General features: G+C 43.1%; 1 long non-coding RNA gene across 3 annotated transcripts in view; it reads right to left on the minus strand.

Moving 5' to 3' along the window:
* Positions 1 to 228: 228 nt before the first annotated feature.
* Positions 229 to 25,526, minus strand: part of LOC309524187 — a 49,095-nt gene continuing 23,797 nt past the window's right edge. The window contains exons 3-4 of one of the 3 annotated variants that reach the window (XR_014215834.1): positions 3,433 to 3,543; positions 229 to 357 (exon numbers count right to left, since the gene is read on the minus strand). This is a non-coding gene — a long non-coding RNA (uncharacterized lncRNA). Of the gene's footprint in view, positions 358 to 3,432; positions 3,544 to 22,975; positions 23,361 to 25,526 lie in introns of those variants that run through there. The other 2 variants (XR_014215835.1, XR_014215836.1) reach the window with 2 other exon arrangements.

A 25,526-nucleotide genomic window follows, 5' to 3' on the forward strand; every position in this document is an offset into this window, starting at 1 on the left:
CATTCAAAGATGTAGTTGCACTACGCCAAATGGTGACGGCTTCCAATTTAGGAGCAACTATCCAAAGAACCACAGTTAAGACCAGGATGTAGCAGCTCGATGTAAGCCTCCACCGGCTTTTGTGAGTCTTCCCCACCCCCCCACCCCAGGCTCAATTATCGCAATGTCTTTTAAACCCCATATGGGTAATTCCCACTGATTACAACATCGCCTACCGCTGAGTGCAAAGCTGATCCACTGCAGGCACCGATGTTCTTAATCTTTGCCAGCACGCTAGCTGTGTCTCACAAGGTTTTTGCATTTTCAGGTGAAAGGGAAATGAGACTTTCAAGAAGGGCTTCGATGAGTAAGTACAGTCTGAAAATGAAGAGATTATTGCTCCTTGAAGATGGTGAACAAATGGTTCAGAAAGGAGGGGCATAGTTCCTTTCTGTTGCTTGTTTCTCTTGTGGTGCTGTTATTCTATGCCTCTAATTAGAATACCAAGGATAGGGCCTCCACAGAAATGGTATCCAATTAAAAAAAGACACACACAGGGGTATCACTCTTTTATAATGAGATGTAGAACAATAGATAAGAACGCTTACAGGAAAAGCCAACCCCCCCACCCATGTGAATAAATCCAAACATTCACGTCTGTTGGGAACAAGTTAGAAATGTAACTTTTACAGTATTTACTGGATATATAAGAGTGAGAGCCTTTCCACCCTGAAAACAACTGCAGTCAACAAAAATAAAACCTTTTTCAATGCCCCATATTAAAAGGGTATATTTAGCACTTATTTACAAATGAATAATATCCTCATATTTATACCATGCTGAATACACACTAAAAACAAAAACAAAAAACCACATGGACAAAGACTAACAATGATGTCACTCGTCACCAGTGATATCACAGGCATTAGCCAATAGGTGCCCGTGACAGTTTCACAGCCATGTTAATACAGAGTAGCTGAATGGTAGTGCACATACAAAAGGATTCAGGTTTTAATTCTCCAGGTATGGTTAGGAATCCAAGTTATCTGAAGCTCTGGGTAGCTGTTGCAAGTCAGCATATGATTGTGGACAATACTGAGCTAGACTGATCACTTGCCTGACCAATGGTCTGACATGATATGAGGTTGCCTCATATGTTCCCAAGGCAATGTCAGTACTTGTGTTGGGAAGATAAGTGCATCTCACCACCAACCTCTGTCTCTAAAGTAAATCTCTGTTTTTTTGTTTTGTTAGCCCCAAAATGGAAAATGAGCAAAGTCCCAACTAAAGAAGAATGGCAACTTAAATTTCTGGAATATGCGCAGATTGAGAACCTAACATATAGAATAAGAGAACAAGAAGAACATACATTTAAAGAAGATTGGAAAATGTTCATTGAATATATGGAAGAAAATTGTGTATATTTGAAAAAATGGGCAGCATTAAGATAAATTCAACAGGGTAAATAAGTTTTGATGGATGTAATAATGGAATACTGAATGGTTTAGTTTATATAAAATATGCAGGGATTTATGTTATGCAAAATGAACCATGGAAAGAGAAGAAGGGAAGTCATTGATATTTTAAGGTTGTTTAAATGAATGTTCTAAAATTTAAAACAGAAAAATTAATTTAAAAAAATAGAAAAATAAATAAAGTGAATCTCGGATTTCTATCAACTTGGAGGGAAGAAGGTCCCTTAGAAAATGAAATACTTCTAAAATGTCTTATAAGTAGATAACATAAATTTATATATATATAAACCACATTGTTAATACTCAATGTTGATAACAGCATTCATTTAACCAAAGCTGTTTATAACTCAATATCACCCAAATTGTGCATATATATATATATATATATATATATATATATATATATATATATTTGCTTTCGTAGATTTTCACGGGTACAGGAATGCAGGTTTTGGTGTCTTCGGGTGTCTTCCCGTGTAAGAGTCGGGGTGTCTGTGCGACGTTTCGACGAGGTCTCACTCGTCATCTTCAGGCTGGTGCTTTCGGCTTCTTGTTACTGGAACAGAGCAGAATCTGGTGTTTGAGTTCCTATAAATACTGTTGAGGGGTGTGGTGTATAGCCTCCAACGTTCTGGGCAGAGAGGAAGTTCCTAGATTAGTGTGCCTTTTCTTCTTTTGTTCCTTAATTACTTGAGGGATATCTTGAGTGATTTCATGAGTGATATTCTGAATACCACTGGGTGGGTCATTAAGTGTAGATTAGTTGCTAAAGCTTTTGTGTCTTGACCTCTTGAGCTTGTGAAGAGTTTTTCTGAGAAGATGGCTGTGCTGCATTTAGTTGTGCTCTGGCTTGGCTTCGTGTATAGGGGCGAGCTGTGGTTTTGTGCCTTGTGCCAGCCAGATCTGTGTAGGGATTGCAGGGGGGTGCAGCATCCGGAGGTGCCACTATAGTTTGGCTACTGGATGGAGTCTGTAATATGTCTGTGGAGAGGGTCTGGGTTTGGGTCTGGTGTGGTTGATTGGTGACGGCGTTCTGTGTGCCTCTGGTTCTGGTGTCGGTTTTTGTGGGGAGGGCTAATTTCCAGATGTCTGGCAGGCGGGACGTGTCGTCACGCTTGTTCATGTTGTGAGGGTGTTTCTCTATCTCGATGGCTTCCATGATTATTCTCTTGTGGTGATGTTCCATGTTAAAGAGCAATTTGGAATCTGCAAAATTAATTTCGTGTCCTGTTTCTTTCATGTGTTGGAAAAGAGAATAATCACCTCACAACATGAAAGAGAAACACCCTCACAACATGAACAAGCGTGACGACACGTCCCGCCTGCCAGACATCTGGAAATTAGCCCTCCCCACAAAAACCGACACCAGAACCAGAGGCACACAGAACGCCGTCACCAATCAACCACACCAGACCCAAACCCAGACCCTCTCCACAGACATATTACAGACTCCATCCAGTAGCCAAACTATAGTGGCACCTCCGGATGCTGCACCCCCCTGCAATCCCTACACAGATCTGGCTGGCACAAGGCACAAAACCACAGCTCGCCCCTATACACGAAGCCAAGCCAGAGCACAACTAAATGCAGCACAGCCATCTTCTCAGAAAAACTCTTCACAAGCTCAAGAGGTCAAGACACAAAAGCTTTAGCAACTAATCTACACTTAATGACCCACCCAGTGGTATTCAGAATATCACTCATGAAATCACTCAAGATATCCCTCAAGTAATTAAGGAACAAAAGAAGAAAAGGCACACTAATCTAGGAACTTCCTCTCTGCCCAGAACGTTGGAGGCTATATACCACACCCCTCAACAGTATTTATAGGAACTCAAACACCAGATTCTGCTCTGTTCCAGTAACAAGAAGCCGAAAGCACCAGCCTGAAGATGACGACCCGAAGACACCAAAACCTGCATATATATATATATATATATATATATATATATATATATATATACTCTTCTCCACCCACCTGATACCTGTTTCTTAGTAGAGGTACAGGTGGCTCCCACAGTAAACAGATCACAAATCACCAGGGAATTCTTTAACCCATCCCTTGTTCGTTATTCTTCTCTCTTCTCATCTAAAAAACAGAAGAAGCACAAACCTTATTAAAAAGTGCTCCAGGCAGTTTTTAGAATTAACATTTGATGCCACAGAAAACTTAGCTTCCATTAGGTTCAAGGAGTCTATTTCTTCTTATCCTTATGTTACCTTACTTCTCTTTTAACAATCCGATTACTTAAAGGGATGTATTCATTCTCATTCTGTACAGCAGTGTTCCTGTCAGCAGTTGTCACTTTTTTGCCATATAATGCATGATGTGGCATTACAGCAATCACCTGCTCTGCTTTTATTACAGTCCTTGCATTGAGCAATCCTACTGTGGTTACTGGGTGCAAAAGGGCATTCTTCCTTTTTGCATAGCTAGACTCACCCATATTTAAACAAATGTTTCAATATGGTTAAATCCAGCTCCACGCTAAACCCTGAAGGTTTTCACTAATGTTTTTGGAAAGTGTATAAAACCACTTGATCAAAAAGCTCTACAAACAAAATTGATAAATATCATGCCCTATAAAATAATGGATGAAAATGCAGCGAGAGTGTCTACATACCAATTAAAAACAAAGTTATATAAAACCATCATTATTAAAAACAAAGATGAAATCAATAACAGTTTAAACAAAAGTAGACTTGCCAAAACAAAAAATATGTTCATCATCCAAAACTATGTAAAGTGAGGGTGTTTGCCTAATGACAATGACCAGATGCCATCCTTACCTGATCAATGAGACGACAGGCACCTATGTGACTATCCTGGTGGTCCCTGGACTTGGTGAGGTGGTTTCATGGCCAAGCAGGCGACACAGGTGGAGCCAAGTTGTTGTGGTTTTCTCCTCCTCCTCCCCCACTGCAAAGATTCTGGGTTGCATCCAACTTAGTCCCACCCAAAGTAGGCCTATTGAAGTTAATGGACCTAAATCAGTCATGGCCTTTTCTGCAGTGGCTCCCCACTTGTGGAATGCTCTTGCCTGGCACCTTTGTTACATATCTTTAGGAGCCAGTCAAAAATATTCCTCTTCTCCTATGCCTTTGGCTAATTAAATAATCTATATGGCCTTTTAAATGGGGGGGATAGTGAGTTTTTTGTTACTATGATATGCATTTTTAATACTGTAAGGCACCCAATAGTCTCAGACGAAGGGCAGTTTAGAAATTCAATGAACGAATGAATGAATGAATTGTGTAAATTGGGTCTAATATGAGTAGGACTGCATTGGATCCAGCCCACTGTAATCCTTGAAAGCAAGCAGCTTCACCAGCTTCTCCATGCTGCCATCCCTTTGCCTAGAACAAGCAGTATTGCCCCTAGAGGATAGAAGGATGAAGCTTGCACCTTCAAAAAGCAATGCAGAGCTTCATTTTCTCTGGAATCTGCTAAGCCAGAAGAGGCAGTGTGGGGCAACCATTTCCCAGAACCAGCCCCGGAAATTCCATCTCCCTGACCATACTTGACTCCCCTGCCAACAACCCCACATTGGAGAATGAAACATTCCTGTGCTCTTTCCTTCTATTACGTCACAATAGATATTCCTTGTGAGAATTTGGGGGTGTTCCCAAGCTGCACAGCTTGGCAATTTTAACATTGCCCCTTAGGCTCAAAGAAGTTTAGTTTAGTTTTCCTTCCTGTTGTTTGCGGTTGGTAGTTACCATATAGGCAGGCATCAGGAAGGGCCTAGGCTGCAATCCTAGGCTACTTACCTGGAAGTAAGCCCCACTGAATTCAATTCTGAATAGGCATGGTTGAGTTTGCAGCTTCATCTTGACTTTAACAAAGTTCAACTGCCTAATTGTTGAATTATTACACCTTCTGTTTGCATTCCTTTGCTTTGCTTCAGTCCTTCTTAAGTATGGAATCACAACATTGTGCCTGGCCTGGAAAAACCACCACTAACAGAACTGGTAGGATCTTTGCTGAGTTCTGCATCAGCTAGCCTTTGGAACACAATACAAGGGCTCCAGTTAAGACTTGTTTCTGCCTCTGCGGACTGAGTCACAGCTGCCCTGAACACTGGTTTTCCGGAAACAGATATTTGTTGATTCAAGCTCTTATTGTGCATGGACAAGGCCATTTATAGGCACATATATTCTTCTGACAAAGTCAAAACATCTTGCCTGCAGGATATGCACTGACTGCCAATTTGCTACCGGGCCAAATTTAAGACTTTGCTGGTACTGCTATATTAACTTGAGAGATTGCCTTATCCCATATATACCCCCAAAAAACTTTCTCATGAACTTCAGATATCAGAAGTTCGATCCACAGTAACTGGAAGCTGGGATTCCAGTGTAGGGACAGCATCTCTTGTTGAGATTTACAAGCACACACTATTTCTGCAAACAACAGACCCCATTTTTGTTTCAGTGGGCTTTTCCAGCTGGGTGAAGAAGTCCCTGCCTAAGATGCTTGATTTTTAGAAAAATCTTAATTATCATGTGGTAACATCCTGGGGACTTGAGCAGAAAGTGAGGGAACTCATGCCTGACACTGGAAGCTAGGCTGGTGAGATGAGTATACACAGTCATGTATACTCAAGCCTCCAAGCTGTCTTCAGGTACAGAAGTATTGGAGAAGTAGGGCAATGGCCAGGGTGTTGGACTAGGACATGGGAGACCAGGGTTCTAATTTGCACTCAGCCATGAAGCCCACTAGGTGGCCTTGAATCAGACACTCTCTCAGCTTAACCTACCTCACAAAGGTGTTGTGAAGATAAGATGGGGAAGGTGAGATCCATGTATGCCACCTTCAGATGCTTGGAGAAAAAGTGGGATTTAAATGTAACAACAACAACAACAAACCAAGTCTACGACTGGGGATCCTCAGCTCTGTGTGCAGCTGCCCTTTGCGATGAACCCCTATGATTGCAGATTAGATCATTTTCCTGGGCAGGGAAGTGTTCTCAGGTACAAAGCCAGGCAGCCAAGCTGGCACTGGGTTCTCCTAGACAGAGACGACTGTAAAAAGGCTTCCTGCTCAAGCCTTCCTGGCTTTGATGCATTTAGTATGTCCCACGGTTCTGACTTCCTGGTGCAGCTCCGGGCTCCCACTTGGCAGCTGCCTTGGGAAGCAGAAGAGTGTGACCATGTGAAACAGCAATTGGCAGGCAGGAAGACAGGCAGGCATCAGCACTCAAAAGTGGCACCTGGATTGGTCATGTCTGGGATGCATGTTAGGAAACAGGCCTCCTGCTCCTTCATGCACCACAGAATAGTACCTTCAGCACTTCAGCCTCCAGCTTGAGTCCTCAGGTTGGCCCTAGCTTCATCAATGGACAATATAAGAACTTTGGTGAGCACACATTTCAAGTCTAGGTCTGAGTATGGCCATTACCAGAGGTGGACCTGTTCCCCTGCACTGGGTGCCAAGCTCAGGGGCTGCAAAAATCACCCCAGAAATCTGTAAAGGACTGTGTCAGGAAGACGACGTAAGCTTGTCTCCCACTAGTGCCTAGAATCTGGGCAGGCTGCTGAGATTTCCCTGGGGCTTGCCTAGTGCCTTCATTACATATCTTTAGGCACCAGATGAAACCATTTCTTGATAATCAGGCTGATTAAATATTCTATGGGCTTATAATTTTGGGGGGAGGTTGTTTGGTTGTTTGTTTGTATTACGTATTTTGTGTTCTCACCTTCTATTTTTATATTCTGAACTGCCCTGCAATCTTTAGATGAAGGGCGGTATACAAATTTAATAAATAATTCAGTCGTACTTTAGAAGTTGAACAGAATCTGTTCTGGAAGTCCGTTCAACTTCCAAAATGTTCGAAAACCAAACTGCGGCTTCTGATTGGCTGCAGGAAGCTCCTGCAACCAATCAGAAGCCGCAAAAGCCCCATCGGATGTTTGGGTTCCAAAAGAATGTTTGCAAACCGGAACAATTGCTTTCGGGTTTGTGGTGTTCGGGAGCCAAAATGTCCAAGTTCCAGGGCTTTGGGGATCCAAGGTATGACTGTAGTAAAAAAAAACCAGCTGTGTAGCCGCTTACCCTGAAAGCTTGAAAACATGCTCCTGGTTCCCAAACCATTAAATGCCTTTCCAGTCATGTTAGCAGATCAGGTATGAGAGGCAGAGCAAATTAGATAAGGAGGAGGCAAAATAAAAAGACGAGTCCAAGTTTGCAACTTCCTGGGCAGGGAGTTTGAGGACACAATCTGCATGGCTGCCCTATTTTTATTTCTTTTGATTGCTTCAACCCTGCCTTTTTCATCCCATTGCTAGGTTATGCTCACCTACAAAATGAATGGTTATGAAAGGAACGCAACCAAAACTTACATAAAAGGAACGTTTGGCCCAGGAAGATTTTAGCTTTTCGGTGTTGTGCTTGGAGCTATCTTGCTACAGCTTTCTTTCCTGGCCTCTATAATTGCTCTCAGGAGACAATTGAAGCTAGCAGTATTGCAATTATTCTGCCATCGTGTTACACCCGCATCTTGTTATCCTATGTACTTTAACTGTGTTTCTCATTATTGGGGTGATCAACATGTCAGGTATCCAAGTCCTCATTTCCCCAGCAAAGAATTTGGAAGCAGGACCTCAAAGTAATGTTTAGTGTGTGTGTGTGTGTGTGTGTGTGTGTGTATTCCCTAGGAGTAAAAGTACCATTCCAGAATATAGAGGAAAGGAGGTAAGTTTAGCTGTGCCAACCTGAGTTTAAAGTGCACATGAAAACAGAGATCTTCTTTAGATGGGACCAAAGTTATCAGATTCTAGTTCTTTCAGGCTGGTCAATTTCTCCCATGTCCACTGGTGCTCACTTAAGTTTCATTTTTATTTGGTTAGCTGGGTTATTTATACCACAATTTTCACAACATAATGCAGTGAAATTTACAACTATATAAATACAATTTAGGACAAAAAAAAAATCAGTAGCAGAACAATGCAACAATAGCAACTGCCGGAAACAAGAGTTCAGGAAAACATCCAACACAAGAAGATCTTTGTGCACATCTAAAACCAGGAAAGCAGAGGGACTTGGTGAATTTCCCTAGAGAAAGAGTTCTATAATCATGGGGATACCACTGTCTCTCTTCCCCACCAATTCAATCTTAGTTAATGGTGCGCAAGAGCTGGGCTTCTAGTGCTGATCTGAAGGCTGAAGTTCATGTGAGCATAGGCCAGTTGTTTTGTACAACTCCAGACAGCACAGCTGTGCTGTCCATGAGTGAAGGGCATTGCCATACAAAACATCTGGAGGGCACGAGATTGGCATATGTTGCTTGCTCTATTACCCCCAGGAGGATCAAATGGGGTCAGTCCAGGGACTTCACTGAGAAGCTGCCCTCTGACTTGCCACAAGGGGTCGCTGTCCATCATCTTAGCAGCTCTCCTGGCAGATGCCTTACCACCTCTGTAATGGGAATTGTTCTGCACAACTGGGAGCCAATGAGCCTCCCTTGCAGGCTTAACTGATCCATGCATCATACTGCCCTTGTATTAGGGAGCATTAGGGAGTGGTAGTCCAAAATATCTGGAGGTATTGGCAAAGGCTGGCATGGGCACTCCCCGAGAGAACCTGCTCCCAAACCATTTCTACTCACCACTAATGCAAACTCAGTCCTTGAAATGACTGGGACATGTAATCCCAGACCATACTTCTCAAATCCAGCAACTCAAGCTGCATGCATACCTCTAAGAAACTGGCAAGGCGCTCAACACACGGTATAAGCTTTAAAAAAAAAGGAAAAGGAAAAGCAGGACACATTTTCCATACAAACAAAAAACAATTTACAATCAGTCTGGAAGAAGGCAGTGCTGCATAGAAAGCAAGCTATCATTTTGTTACTGACATCCTGCAACCCAGGTGGTTTGGAAGGACTCTGTTTGTGAACCCTTGAACAAAAAGGAAGGGGGAAAGCGGGAAATGAAGTGCCATTGCATTCATCACTCATTAGGATAATCCATCACCAATGCAGCAGCAAAAACAGACAACACTTGCTCTTCAGATTGCCCCGGCAGTTGAACGTGATTGATATCCCATCAGTCTGGGACAGGCTGTTGTCTCCTTCATTGTTCTCGTGAATGATGAGGGAAGATGACAAAAAGTTACCAATGAGGATGGCAGCAAGAAGACAGCCTGCATTATGGATTGAGGCACACGGTTATATAAAGTGATGGAAATCTAATATTCAAGTATTCTTGAAGTGCATTGTCAGCAATGTGGCAATAAGCCAGTTTGCACCACATGAATTGGAAACTTCAGATATCTAAAACATTGACTGTGGGGATATTGTGGGCTTATGTTATTTACTGAAACTGCCTGCAGAACTGGTACCCTGCTTTCTACAATGGAAACATTGTGCAGGCATGGACTGCAGAAGCACATTAATAGAAGAAGAAGAAGAAGAAGAAGAAGAAGAAGAAGAAGAAGAAGAAGAACAACAACAACAACAACAACAACAACTTATTATTTATATCTCACCCATCTGACCAAGGACTCTGGAGCTTAAGCAATGTATGCCAAGATATTAAGGGAGATGGAAGAATATGTCAATTTCAGTTTCTCTCATTTTTTTAAAAAATTTTACTATCTTAAATTCAAATCCACACATTTCCACATCAATTTGTGATTTTTTAAATTATTTTAAAAAGTCCATGTGAAAATTCATTTGTGCATTTCTTATAATGTTCACTGATATATTATTTTTATGCATACTATACCCTAGTGAATGCATTTTAGCACACATTAGTTGGCTGGAGAACTGCATTGCAAAATTCATAGAAGTGCAAATTTCAAAGGATGACTGTGTTTTGATTTGTGTATTGTTTTTGGGACTGCAAACTTGATAGATTTGTCTTTACATGCAAAGTGAACCAAATATCCCAACAATCCCTAATATCAAAGATTTTTTTCAAGCCCAAAAAAACAATAGGGATGTTGGCATCATCATGCCCTTTGATTGATTCGGAGTTAGTATGACGGCTCTGGATAACTCATAACTTTTGCTTGGTCAACACTCTCTTCTGTCTGCTGTACTTCCAATCCAAGCTTCATATTTGAAAAATGAAAGAATGTATGACTTCACATGTGTATGCTCCTGCTGGCATGCAAAGTGGCTCTTCAATTATGTTGCCCTAACTGGGCACTGCAAGAGAACTGCCCTAAATACTTGCTTTGATTACTTTGGCTGTAATATTTCAAAGCAAATAAAGATATATTTAAGAAAGAAAGCAAGAAAAAAACCTGTCCTAAGTGAATGTCAGGAAACCTGGATACTTTAAAATGTTTTCCTCTTCCCTCCTTGTCCCTTTCTCCTTGTGTGTCGTGTTGTTGTATGCCTGACTTTCCCATTTTGATTGTATGTAAGTTGCTCTGGGAACCTCTTTGGCTGAAGAGCAGGGTACAAATAAAATAAAACGAATTAATAATAAATAAAATGCTATTGGGGGTCTTAAGGCAGTGCTCTTAGTGGTCAGCAGGGGTGGGGTGGGGAATCTTGACCACCTCTTCCATCAGTGCTGTTTCCACTGCCCTGGTAGACTGAGTTCTTTCAGTATGAGGGCACCATCATTGTCAGGGATAGGGAACTTATGGAACTCCAATCTGTTCCAGCCAGTCTGGTGAATGGCCAGGGAAGATGAGAACTGTAGTTCAGCTATATCTGAAGGGCCAGAGCTTCCCCTTTTGTGATTCAGGTCATGGTCACTGCATTCCCAAGCAACTCAGTCAGCCGACAGTCCCTGTCAACAGGGCCCCATAAAGCCATAGTATCTTGCTTCTTGTGTGATGATATTACCTAAGCTTCTATGTCACCCTGATGGCATCCAGATGTTTTGGACTACAACTCCCATAACTTCCAGCCAGCTCAAACATGAAAGGCATTGAATTGAAGACTGATGACTTCTGCCTTATCTCTGATGGCTGCCTTAGAACTTGACCCCTGACTATTTGGGGTCAGTTAATTGGCCTGGCCAAATTGAGAGCTGACTCTCCCCCTGCCCACTCTCCACCACAGTCCCAGGTTCTGCCTTCTGGGCTGACCCTTACAGAGTCTTGACAACATCGGATTTGTAAAGTGGAACTGAAAGCCTCATGGAAACAAGTTGTGCAACCCCTTGCAATTGGTGGTACTTAAGATTTAGAATTATTTTATGCTCACATATGCATATGCAGGTCAGCATCAAAGCAGCCCTGCAAGGCTCTCTGCAGTTGGCACAAGACTCCTCTGCAGTTTTCCTGCTGTCACCGCCTCTGAGTAGCTGCATGAGATGCAATTGTGCGCTAAATATGGAACAATAATCTGTCTTCACCTATGGACTCCCCTCTCCCGTTTTGAACCTGCCTGGTTCCAAGACCACAGCTAATTAGTTCTAGGAGTAAAGCCCTATTGCTTCCTTCTTTTTTGTCAGCAGCTGTGTGCTTTCCCCCCTTTTCCTTTTTTTCTTTGTTACAGCGCTAATAACTTAAATTAAAAAGTAAGACTAAAATCAAATTAAAATGGCTTTCCTCATTACTGAGTATCCTGCTATCCAGCTGTTCACAGTATTAGCATTAATCTGTTTCATATATGAAGCAAATTGCCATGTTCTTCGCAGGTTGTCTCTTTGTCCCATTGTTAATGACTTATGCAAGGCTTTGTGGCAGTTTCGCTTCCTGTTTCTGCTGCGCCTTCCGCTTTCTCTAAGCTCCGGGAACAGGCATCATAAGAAGAATTCACAAATCATTATTAGCTTTAATGCCTCCCTACCAACCACTACTTCTCTCCAAAAACATTGCTTGGCTCAGAGTTGTTGAAGGAGAAGCACAAAGAAAATAAAAAGAGGTAGAGCTGAGATTTCAGTCCTTATAAATCACTTATCAGTGATTTATAAGGAGTGTGCGGATTATCGAAAAACATTTAAATCAGGCTGAAGCCTGATGTCCTTAGGCCCATGAGTTCCTCTTGCATCAGATTTCCAGCACAGCCCTATGAACAGCAGGAGCGAAGGAAGGTGGGTGCAGTGGGGACAGGCTGCCCCGGATGTCATCCCTGAGAGGGTGACAAAATAGCACACCGTGGGGGGCGGCATTTACCATGGGGCCTGGCCTGCAGTGCGCCTGAGCCATGCATTTCTCCTGGGAGTGATGCGGTAGCTCGGGGTCCTGCGCTGCCAGAAACGGCAGCGTGGGGCTTGCATCTGCCAGGTGGACTCTGTGGGCAGCTCGCCTTGGCGCCCTCCTGGGCGAATTGCCCTGCCCTGTGGGTGGATTGCCCCGCTGGTGCCAGAGCAGCTAGCTACGCCACTGATGAACAGCACCAGGTGACTGCATAGCTCAATCAGTAGGGCTCTTAATCTCAGGGTTGAAATATTCCTGCATTTCAGGGGGCTGGACTAGATGACCCATGTGGTCCCCCCTATGAAAGGGACATAGTTTTGTGGTAGAGCAGCTGCTCTGCATGCAGAAGTTTCCAGGGTCAATTCCCAGCATCTCCAGGGAGGGCATCTCCTAAGGCCCTTGAGAGCTGCCACCATTCAGTGTAGACCAGCCTTTCTCAACCTGTGGGTCCCCAGACGTTGTTGAACTACAACTCCCATCACCCCTAGCTAGCAAGGTCAGAACTCAAGGACAATACTGAACCGAACATACCACTAGAGTAACCTAGTATAAGGCAGTTTCCTATGTGCCTATGTTCGAGACATATAAATTTCCTTACATAGTTTAACTCCTGCTCACTGTGGCAGTTTGGTTTGGATACAGAGTAATATCTGAATTAGCTTGGGGACACATATTTCTGCCTTTGAGGAGGCATTGTTGGACTCTTATCAGCTCCAGCTAGCATTGCTGATAGTTGGGGGTAGTCCAGAAATTTCTGGAGTGCCCCAGGTTCCTCATCCCTGGAATTTGGGATGGGGAAATTAATTGATTCTGTTCACATTTAAAGCCAAAGCTACCAAATTTGCACTTTCTGAAACAATATGAGAGCTGAAACCAAGCTATCCCTTGGAATTTGCACTTCTACAAATTGTGTACAATTTTCCCACTAAAAAGTGTTTTTTTCATTCAGGGTTGAACTAAATTTAAGACTGGAAAAATTAGAAACCAAGGGAGCTGAAACTAAAGAGATTTTTCCATCCCAGACATCTTTGTGGGATATATTATCTATCAGAATGCAAACATATTCTGATATTGCTTCATTTAGAATAAGTCCATGCAAATGATATTGTCGCCAACAGAATGCATTAAAATTTCATAAGGCAATCTACTCAACCCACACTGGTTTTCATTCTGGTTTTTAGGGGGCAGCTGGGTGGGGGGATTAAATACAACAGAAATCAAGAATTTCTAAAAGATATGGAGACTTTCTTTAGCATTGCCCTAGAATAAATAGGCTATCTGATAGGATTTACTACAACTTTGCTCTTTAGCCTGCTTCTAAAATCATGCTACAGTGGCTGGCAATGAGAATGTGGTCAAAGAAGTAATGTAAACTCAGAGCTGTGAATGGAAGTTGACCATCTGCCAGGAAACAAGCACCGGATGGTCCAAAGGGCAAGTTGCCAGACCATCAGCTCAGCTGTGCCAGCAGAAGAATCAGAGGAAGAAGCTTTATGAGCCCGCCGTAGCTTGTTAAAAGTTCCAGGGGCTCAAGCAGAAGCAACTTTTAAGTAATCAAGGCAGTATTGTGCAAGGCTGTTGTGCAGAGGCTAAAATCATGACAGCCAATGCAGTGTACTAGTTAGAGCAGGGGTGCCCAAACTTTTTTCAAAGAGGGCCAGATTTGGTGAATATTCGTGTGGGCTGACCAAAGTTGTTGAGCTTCTTTTAGGATTTTACCCCAGGACATATACTGCCATGGGGGCCAGATTAAATCAACCGGTGGGGCCGGATTTGTTAAGTTGTGGGTGAACATAACAGGATTAGGCCCCCGGGCCGGACTTTGCACATGCCTGAGTGTTGGACTAGGACCTGGGACACTGGGGTTTAAATCCCCACTTAGCCATGAAGTTCGTTGGGTGTCCTCAAGACAGTCATTGTCTCCTAACCTAACTTGTCTCACAGGTTTGATGTGGGGATAAAATGAAGAGGGGGGGAGCTACGTATGCCACCGTGAGCTGGGGTGGGGCCACCATACTAGGTTTCCAGCAGGTGGGTCATTGTTGATTGTTGGGAAGGAGAGGGATGAAGCAGTAGGCAGTGTTGAACCTACATTTTGGAGGCCCTTCACAACCAGCAATTAGGTCTAGGTAACCACCCATATCTTCTGCAATGGGGTTCACCACAATTAAAAATAAAAATAAAAATCTACACCTCAGATTTTGCTTTAAATTGTTTTACTGCAACCTCCCTACCTCCCTACCTTTACAATATCTGTGCTACTGATTCTCATACTTTGGGATTGTTGGAATATATACTACTGGATCCATTTTTTAAAAAGCAATGTAGACTAAAGCCACTTCTGGGACCCCTCTGAGATTAGGGGGCCTGAAGCTTCACTAGTTTCATAGTAGCTCCACCCCTGAGGGTAGGAATGGTGCAAATGCATCACTGGAGCCAATCCAGCACTTCTGCTGATGTGTTTTCACTTTTCTGCTGCCTCAGCCACTCTCTTCTTCCTTCTGGTAATCAAAAGTGACCCACCTTGCCAAGAAGATGGCATAGGGGCTCTGTCCCACACACTTTGGCATGGCTAGTCCTGTTCACAGGCTACCTTAGAATCATAGAATCATCAAATTTTGGAGTTGGATGGTACCACAGGGATCATCTAGTGCAACCCTCTGCGGTGCAGGAATTTTTGCCCAGCATGGGGCTCAAACCCACAACCCTGAGATTAAAAGTCTCCTGCTCTACCGACTAAGCTGTTTTAAGGGAAGACGATGGGATGCCAATCTGGATGCTTGCTCTGTTACTCATCACCTACTTCTGAGGATAATATAAGAAGTTTAAAGAACTTTGTGCTTTTAAAGTACAGTGTTAAGCATATGTGAAAATTAAAAGAATGTTGCTTGAAATGTCTAGCTATCTCCACTGCCGTATGTTTTATTGGCTTGTTATTTGCTTACAAAATACATCTTCCAAAGCCATGGTTACTTCTCAAATTTTTATCCTCCTGCTCTCCCGCACCCTGACTATTTTAAAAAGTGTTACTTTATCACATTTAAGCCAGATGGAGGCCTGATACTTAACTTTATTTTGGTTCATCACATCCAGACGTTGGGCTGGAATTTAAAGGTCCTCCCATAACCTTGCAATTCCCCCATATGGGGTGAGGTGGTGGTGGAAGAAGCAAGCATCACAAGTTACATGGCTGAAAATGATTTAACAAACAGAAGAATACTGGGAAAGAAGCTGATCTAGTGTGAAATGTGAATTTCTGCAAGAATATAAAACTTACACAAGAGAAAGCTTGAGATAACAGTTATGAGTTACTTAAAATGTAATTGGCTGCACTATGTTCTGGGATTGCTTTTTCCGTGCAGAGAGTTTGACATTTGCATATCCATATGGCAAAAAAATTATGTTTGGGGGAGAATAGCAACACCTGGGAAATGACTTAAGTGGTCGGAGTCATAAATTTATGGTACGTAAATACAGACCAAGAAGCACATAAATATATGCTGTTGGTGGCTGATGAGATAAAATGGTATTATTTCTATGGTTTGAAAGTTCCCTGTTTTTCTCCCCGCCTTGCTCCCACAAAGCTGCTGTTATCAAGCTGGTGTTCTTACATACCGGATCACCAAGGGCTATAAACAACAACTTTGATTTAAACACACCGAGCAAGGCAGTGAGTGCCACCCATCACTTACGCCAACATGTTTTTATCAGCTTTCTGCCAACAATAATGGCTCATGTTTAGAATAGCCCACTGAAAACATATCCTCATCTCATGTCACCACCCTTTTCTTTCCTCCTTTCCCCCCCCCCCCGCACCAAGCTTTCCAAAGCGACTTCCTACGAAATGATATTAATCACTCTCCGCTCCATTGCAAGACACCAGCAATAACTTGATTAGCTTGGCTATTTGATGTGCAGAACTGGAAAGGAGCAAATAAATGAAGCATCAGCTCTCAGCATCTGTGCTCCCAGATAGGCCCGTGATTGGATTAATTGTCAAGGTGTATACCATTTCTCAACAACAATATTTGTCAAGGCAGTGGAAATTGTCTAATAGAATAATCACCTTTACAAATAAAGTGTGGCACACTCTATATCAATTGTCATTCCTCTGTCATTGTGTGGCAGGAGCACTGCAGTACAGTTCATACTGATAAGTGTTTTCTTACCTTTATTGTCTATCCCTTTTAGGGACCAACCCAACTGAATCTAGACATGGAAGATGCATGCCCTAGCCTAGAGGACCTGAGGTCAGTGTCTTGAGCTGGAAGCTGAAGAAAGCAAAGAAGACAGTTTTGTGTAGAGGTTAGAGTGTCAGCCTGGGAAACCAGGGTTCAAATCCCCACTGAGCCATGGACCTCACCACATTACTTTGGGGCAGTCATAGCATATCAGGCTTACCTAACTCACAGGGCTATTGTGAGGATAAAATGGTGTGAGGGAGAGCCATGTACATTACCTTGAGCTCTTAGGAGGAAAGGTGGAATATACAGGCAATGCATTAAAAAACGCTGCTACATTTTCCAGGCAAAGTATGACCCCATCTGCACTATTCATTTAAAGCAGCATCATACCATGGCTTCCCCCCACCCCCACCCAGGAATCCTGGGAAATGTACCGTATTTTTCGCACCATAGGACGCACTTTTTCCCTCCTAAAAAGCAAGGGGAAATGTGTGTGCGTCCTATGGAGCGAATGCAGGGGGGAGGCAGGCGGGAAAAGCCCTCAAGCTTCGTGCGCTCTTGCGGGCTTTTCTCCAGGAGGGAGAAGGGACTGACTGGCTGCATAAGTCCCTTCTCCCTCCTGGGGGAAAAGCCCCCAAGAGCGGCGCCCTCTTTAAAGGCTGTGCGGCTCCTGCAGGCTTTTCTACAAGGTGGGGGAATACCCCCACCTCCCAGAAAAGCCAGGAGAAGCCGCACAGCGCCTTTAAAGAGCGTGCGGCTTCTGCGGGAGGTGGGGGAAGCTGAGCGGATTCCCTCCTCCCGGGCTCCCTTTGAAGCGGCAATATAAAAAGGTTAAAAACTGGGGATAAGAACTTGTTGAATTTACAATTTGAATTGGAATATAAGAAGGGGAGGTGTGGGGAAGTCAGGGAAATATGTTATAGAAAATAAGGATTGCAAATTGTATATGTTTTTAATTTTTCTTTTTCTTTTTTCTTTTTGGCTTTTGAAAATGGAAAATTCTTAATAATTATTTATTAAAGAAAAAAAAGGAAATTGGGAGGGGAGCAGCTTACACTCGTGTAAACAGCTCCTCTCCCACTTTCCTCCTTCAAAGCAACTACGGAGGAGGGAAGGAAGGGGACCATGGATCCTCGGCTGCTAGAGGCTGCAGCGGATTTCCTCCTCCGTGATTGCTTTGAAGCGGCAATGTGGGAGGGGAGCAGCTTACACTCGTGTAAGCAGCTCCTCTCCCACTTTCCTGCTTCAAAGCAACTACGGAGGAGGGAAGGAAGGGGACCATGGATCCTCTGCTGGCAAATGCAGCAGATTCCCTCCTCCTGGGCTCCCTTTGAAGCAGCAAAGTGGGAGGGGAGCAGCTTACACTTGTGTAAGCAGCTCCTCTCCTACTTTCCTGCTTCAAAGCAATCATGGAGGAGGGAAAGAAAGGGACCATGGATCCTCCACTGCTTGCGGCTGCAGCAGATTCCCTCCTCCTGGGCTCCCTTTGAAGCGGCAATGTGGGAGGGGAGCAGCTTACACTCGTGTAAGCAGCTCCTCTCCCACTTTCCTGCTTCAAAATGGAGGGAATCCACTGCGGTTGCGAGCAGAGGATCCATGGCTCCGCTTCCTTCCCTGGAAGCAGGGTGCGGGGGTGCAGGAGGGAAAGAGGGCAGGAAATAGATGCCAGGCAGGAAGACACAACCACACTTTGACCACTGAAAGTCCACCCCAGCCTCCCCAGATTTCCACTGAGACGGCCAGGCTAATCTCGATGGCCATAAGTCAGGCTCAGCATTATTAACTGGACTTAGATAAGCCATGGTTCCCCTTCCTACCCTCCTCTGAGGCTCAGTTTAAAGCAGCAAAGCGGACAGGAGCCGCCCGCTTTGCTGCTTTAAATCGTTTAGTGCAACATTTGATTCAGAATATTTTTTCCGTATTTTCCTCCTCTAAAAACTAGGTGCGCCCTATGGTCAGATGTGCCCTATGGAGTGAAAAATACGGTAGTTTGTTAAGCCTTCTACGCCTACCACATGTCTTTTAATGTGGCTGTACAGAAAGTTAAGCTAGGTGGAGAATTGGGATTAAGGGGAAACAAGAAAGGAAGGGAATATAGCTATCAATGGTCAAACAAATGTAAAAAAGACACAAAGCTGCCTCAAAGCTCCAGAAGACAGGATAATAAACCGAATAATAAACTTCAGTCCCCATGATTCTTTTTTGGGAAGCCATGGCTTCCCAAAAAGCGATACAACAGTGCTTTAAATGTACAGTGCAGATGGAGTCAGTCAAGAAGAGTGTCAAGTTTAGCATCCCAGGGGTGGGTCACAATCCAGTTTGTATGCCCCACTTACCTGAGCTATAAAATATTCCAGCTTTTGTTTGTTTGTTTGTTTATGAAACAGTTGCAAGTTAATGATGTAGATCTTGCCCTGAGACTTGCAGTCTAAGATAAAGTAAATTTGCAATTGTCCCAGCTCCTATCCAGTCCATGAAGACTGAGGCTTTTACCTGAGGGTAAAGAAGGAAAAGAGATACAGGCTCCCTCAAAAGTAGCCAAACTCCACTAGTCAAACTGTTTCTCTCTAGCCCTCGCCTAAGCAGATGTGTGATGTGTTCAGTAGCTAATAGCCACCAGTCGTTAAAGGCCATTAAGTAAGTATATTTGAAATAAAAAAATTCCTTCCAGTAGCACCTTAAAGACCAACTAAGTTAGTTCTTGGTATGAGCTTTTGTGTGCATGCACACTTCTTCAGATACACTGAAACAGAAGTTGCCAGACCCTTCTATATAGTGAGAAGGTGCGGAGGGGTATTACTCAGAAGGGTGGTGGGAATGGGAGATTGGCAGATAGCTGAGATGAGCCTGTTGACGACTCTTAACGACTGTAATAGGTCTTACAGGAAAAGGCAAGGGGTGAGAAGGTGAGAAATGGCTATAATTCAAAAACTTTAGGAGAAAGTCATTTTGTATATCCAAATAGCACACTTAAAAAACAACAACTGATATAGTCTCAATATTCTATATGTTGTTCTACACTTCAGGATACAGTATGTTTTGTCTATTTCAGAGGTGAATTGGTTTGATTTTGTTGGAATTAGAAAGTATGATCATTAGGTTAGAAGGTTAGGAAGAATAAAGCTTTCTCTCTCTCTCTCTCTCTCTCTCTCTCTCTCTCTCTCTGTGTGTGTGTGTGTGTGTATACACATATATACATTGAAATCATGATTAGCATTTAGCGTTCACATTTTGCTCTTCTATAGCCATTAATAATTGAGGACTAATTCACTGAAAATGCAGAAATCTGATGAGGTATGAACTATACAACTATTTCAGGAGGTAAGAAATGTGGATGGATTTATCATTTATTTAGATGATCATAAAGGCCTTTCAAAACCCATCACGAGGAAAATATCAAAGGGCTTTAGATCTGCATTCCTTCTGCATCGAGCAAGCGGCAGAACTGACCGGTACATTGAATGATATTTCCATAAACTAAAAAAGCCTCCATATAATTGTTCTAAAAGTTGTTCTTGGTTCTTCTCTCCATCTGCAAATATTATCCGGAATTAACTAGTGTAGAAATAAAGAAGCCGCTGCTAGTCTTATAAGGTGATTGAGGATATCGGCATGCTTTCCAAACAACAAAGAGAAATAATCTGTTGAAATCAATAAGGTTCATTGGATTTCACGTGGGTTATTTGCTTTTTAAAGTGTCCTTTTAAGTAAACATTTCTTTTAAGTAGCTTATTGGTGGCTTAGCTTTGGCAGGAATATTTTGCTTATATTTTGTAAAAGCACATAGAAAGGGGGGACACAAACTGTTTTAAATGTTAGATCACTAAAGACACTCACACCATGAAGCCCTTGTTGTTTCATATGATTTCTACATGTGTGTAAAATAGCCATGTGCATGAGTAATGTGCAGGATGTATCATCACCTGTATATGTTGATCACTTATGCATCACCATAAAAGGAAGAGAAAAAACAGCTATAATACATACATACATCATTTTACTTGTATGTCATCTTCCCAGAGTTCCAAACATGCTCAAGGCAGCTTAACAACATGAAAAAAATTATATAACTGCAACGTAACAAAAGTACTCATAAAGGATAAACAAAACATCAAAAATGTACACAGCCAAACTGAAACAATTTCCACATAATTCACGAGATACAAACACACACACACACACACACACACACACTCCCCACAACAAAACTCCCCAGACGACACCCCAGCCCAAGATTCTGTTCAGCAGCCTCAGCTTCTATAGCCAGAGTCGGTCAGGGCCCCGCCCTCCCAGGACAGGTGAAAAAGGCCTGCAAGGCAGGGAGCAGGTCTTCCCAGGACTCTCCTTCTTGTTAGATTTCCAGACATACCACCCATGTCCCAGTGGGGTGGGAGGAACATGCTGGCCAAGACAGATTGCCTCAGGTCACCTCCTTGGTGCACCATGGTCCATGCTTGCAAGGCAGGGCTTTTTTTTCTAGAAAAAAGGTGGTGGAACTTGCTGAGCATGCACCCAAAGTTTTTGAGCTTTTTTAGGGGAGGCAGCCAAAGTTGTTTTTAGGGGAGCACCCACCTTCTCTTCTTCGCCCCCACTGCCACAGTGTTAGGTCTAACTTGGCTCTTGCTTGAAAAGTATGTTTAAGGGTTTTACCCAGCCAAACTACAGGATGGAATGCAAAACTTGTGAAGTGATCATACGAAGAATGCCATGCAGTTTCTACCACCAAAGTACACCCCCCCCCAAATGCGAGAATAAATTCCAAGCATTTTTAGGACAGAGTCTGTCCAAAGTAACTTGAACAAAAACAATTTATCCAGCCGGAGCTCACCATGAATGGCAATGGCATCCACCTGAGAGGTGCCAGAACTGGGTTCCTGCGGGTTCCGGCTGAAAAAAACAAAACCCTGAACTTATCCCTCCCTTTGATCTTCAAAAATATGTTTGGATGAGGTCTTAGCTTTGTGGCATGCTAACAACAGCTTACACAATCAATGTAAGAGAGCCAGTGTGGTGTAGTGGTTAAGAGCGATAGACCCATAATCTGGGGAACCGGTTTCGTGTCCCCACTCCTACACTTGCAGCTGCTGGGTGACCTTGGGCTAGTCTCTGAAGTCTCTCAGCCCCACTCACCTCACAGAGTGTTTGTTGTGGGGGAGAAAGGGAAAGGAGAATGTTAGCCGCTTTGAGACTCCTTCGGGTAGTGATAAAGAGGGATATCAAAGCCAAACTCATCATCATGTGCCTGTTATTATTCAGCACCATCCATCCAGTGACTGCAGTTCTGATTTTTTACTTTGTGTTTCCAAGCACACACCAATGTATTAATTTTAATGATTTACATACTGCTTAATATCTCAGTTTGTAAGGGGAGTCCAACAGCGATGCAAATGTGATACAGCATAAAGCCAATTAGCCATAAAATTGAGGGGAGGGGCCTTATGAAATTTAAAAAAAAAAATTCATCAAGTGCTGCCAGAAACTGAACAGAGAAGGGAGCTGCCTGATCTCAGATGGGAGGAAGTCCCACAGAATTGTGAAAGCAATACTTAACACATGACAAATGTTAGCAGTACTCAAACCTAGAGGTTACCAGAGCATAGATGACAAAAGTTAGGCTATCCTAACTTGAGGAGAAGCTGTTTGAATTTCTGGATCAAAGAATTATTCTAATGGAGGACGTTAATGGGGTGGGCTCTCTGGATATGGACAGAACTCAAAGGAAAAAAGATACATGTCAAGGGAAACATTTTTTTTACGTTAGTAGAAAACAGTGATTTAATTGACGTATGGAGATTAAAACACCCACTAGAAAGACAATTTAGTTTCTTCTCAGAACCAAATCAAAGTGCAGGACGGATTGATTATATCTAGATTTCCAGAGATTTAACGCCAAGGGTAATAAAATCAGAAATTCTTCCAAGAACTCTCTCGGATCATAATACAAAAACTATGGAGTTGAAAGGAAAAGAAGAAACCTCATTTAGGTGGAGAATGAATGAGGGACTGTTGGATGATCAAAAAATAATGGAGAAAGCTTAAAAGATCCTAATAGATTATTTTGAATTGAATTTAAACAAAGGAATTGACCTAAATGTGATATGGGATGCATGTAAAGCGATAATAAGAGGCTTCTTAATTCAGCAAAACTCAATTCAAAAAAGAACAAGAGAGAGAGAGAATTTATTATTATTATTATTATTATTATTATTATTATTATTATTATTATTATTTATACCCCGCCCATCTGGCTGGGTTTTCCCAGCCACTCTGGGCGGCTTCCAACAAAACACTAAAATACAATAACCTATTAAACATTAAAAGCTTCCCTAAACAGGGCTGCCTTTAGATGTCTTCTAAAAGTTTGGTAGTTCTTTTTCTCTTTGACATCTGGTGGGAGGGCATTCCACAGGACGGGTGCCACTACCGAGAAGGCCCTCTGCCTGGTTCCCTGTAACTTGGCTTCTTGCAGCGAGGGAACCGCCAGAAGGCCCTCGGCGCTGGACCTCAGTGTCCAGGTAGAACGATGGAGGTGGAGACGCTCCTTCAGGTATACTGGACCGAGGCCGTTTAGGGCTTTAAAGATCAGCACCAACACTTTGAATTGTGCTCGGAAACGTACTGGGAGAAAAGGAAGAGATAATGAAACAAATACTGTATTTTTCGCTCTATTGGATGCACCGGACCACAGGACGCACCTAGTTTTTAGAGGGGGAAATCAAGGAAAAAAATATTATTTTCCCCCCCCAGCCCCAAAGAGCAACGGACAGGCTGCGCGCAGCCTGTCCGCCTCTCCCAGAGCTTCTCGGGGCTGCGGGGGAGGCCTGGGTTTCCCCCCCAGCCCCAAAGAGCCAAGACAGCGAGTGGGATCCATAGCCGCGCAACCTCTCCAGCCAGGAGCTAAACCTCTCCAGTGCAGCTAAAGAAGAAGACAAGGCAGTGAGCGCAATCCATCCCGCTTGCTGCCTTGGCTTCCTCTTTAGCCTTGAGCAGCATCTTTAGCCTTGCACACTGGGATGGATCGTGCCCGCTGTCCACCAGGGCTGGACTAGATGACTCCTGGGGTTCCCTTCCAACCCTGCAATTCTGTGACCTCGGAGGTTGTTGGGGGTCTCCACCACTGGAGGCTTTTAAGCAGCGGTTGGGGGACCATCTGCCTGGCATTCTTTAGCTGTGATTATTACATTGTGAGGGGGCTGGGCTAGATGACCCTCGGTTGGCCCTCCCAACTCTATACAGTCCTACACTTCTGCGGCAGGAGATCCACAGCCACTTCACACAATGACCACTCCCAATTTTCATTGGAGAGACATGTGGCTTCAGTGTCCAGGTAGGTACCCCCCTACCTGCCACTCCTCCCTCACCCCACTTAAGCCGAGGGAATTCCTGCCCAGAGAAGCTCCCAGGTGAGGCAAGGGTTAAGATCTACCTCTGGTAAATGGCTTTGTATCCCCCTCTTTCCCTTTTCTCTTCTTCTTCTATGCTATTTCCTTCTTTTGTGTTTTGTTTAATCTGTTTTTATTGTATACTAAAATAAAAGCTGCAAAGTTTCTTTTTTATAATCCCCCCCCCTCCAAACTAAAATGTTAATCTAGATCAAAACACTGATCCAGAGGAAAAGAAGGTGGTGGAGAAAGGACGAAAAAAGAAAAAGAGGCAGAGAGAGAGAGATTTTTTTAAAAGTTGGCTTCGTTAGCCTTGCGCGGCCTCCCGCGGCTGGAGAGGTGCGCAAGGCTAAAGACGAAGCCCAGGCAGCGAGTGCGATCCATCCTGCTCGTTGCCCTGGCTTCCTCTTTAGCCTTGCACAGCCTCCCACAACTGGAGAGATTGTGCAAGGCTTTTCCAGAGGAGGGAGAAGGGACTGACTGGCTGCGTCAGTCCCTTCTCCCTCCTGGGGAAAAGCCCGCAAGAGCCGCGCAAAGCTTGCGTGTGGCTCTTGGGGGCTTTTCCTGCTTGCTTCCCTCCCTGCATTTGCTCCATAGGACGCACAGACTTTTCCCCTTAGTTTTTAAGACGGAAAAACTGCATCCTATGGTGCGAAAAATACGGTAATTGAAAATGAAAAGAAATTGATTTTTAAAAATCCAGCTAATAACCAAGTGAAACAAAATTTAAAAATTCTACAGACTCAGTTTTCAATATTGATAAATCAAGAGATTGAGTGGAAAATTAAATTATTGAATCAAAGGAGCTTTGAGTTTTGCAAATAAGCCAGGCAAATTGTTAGCCTGGCAGATAAAAAAGAGACAAAAACAGAATACAATTACTAAACTCACAGTTGTAGGGAAAACAATAGACAATCTGGGAGAAATGAGGAAGAATTTCCAAAAGTTTTATAATAAATTATATAAAAAGGAAAAAGAGGATAAGATAACTATAGAAGAATTTCTGGAAAAGAATAGACTGCAGAAAATTTCCACAGAGAAAAAGAACCTGCTAAATTCCTTTATAACGATTGATGAAGTACAATCAGCGATTAAACAAGCAGAATTAGAAAGGCCCCAGGACCGGACGGATTGACAACAAAATTTTGCGATAAGTTTATAGGCCAGCTGGCATCTCCTTTAAAAGACGTTATGAATAGTATCTTGATGGGTAAGAAGCTCCCAGACACATGGAAAGAGGCCTATATTATGTTAATCCCTAAGCAAGACACAGACTTAATGCAGGTCAAAAACTATAGGCCAATTTCACTTCTGAACAATGATTATAAACTATTTGCTAATATTTTAGTGAATAGACTGAAAGAAGTATTGAGAGAGGTGATAGGAAAGGACCAAACTGGAT

Source organism: Podarcis vaucheri (genome assembly GCF_965113315.1).
Source record: "Podarcis vaucheri genome assembly, chromosome: Z".
NCBI lineage: Eukaryota > Metazoa > Chordata > Lepidosauria > Squamata > Lacertidae > Podarcis > Podarcis vaucheri.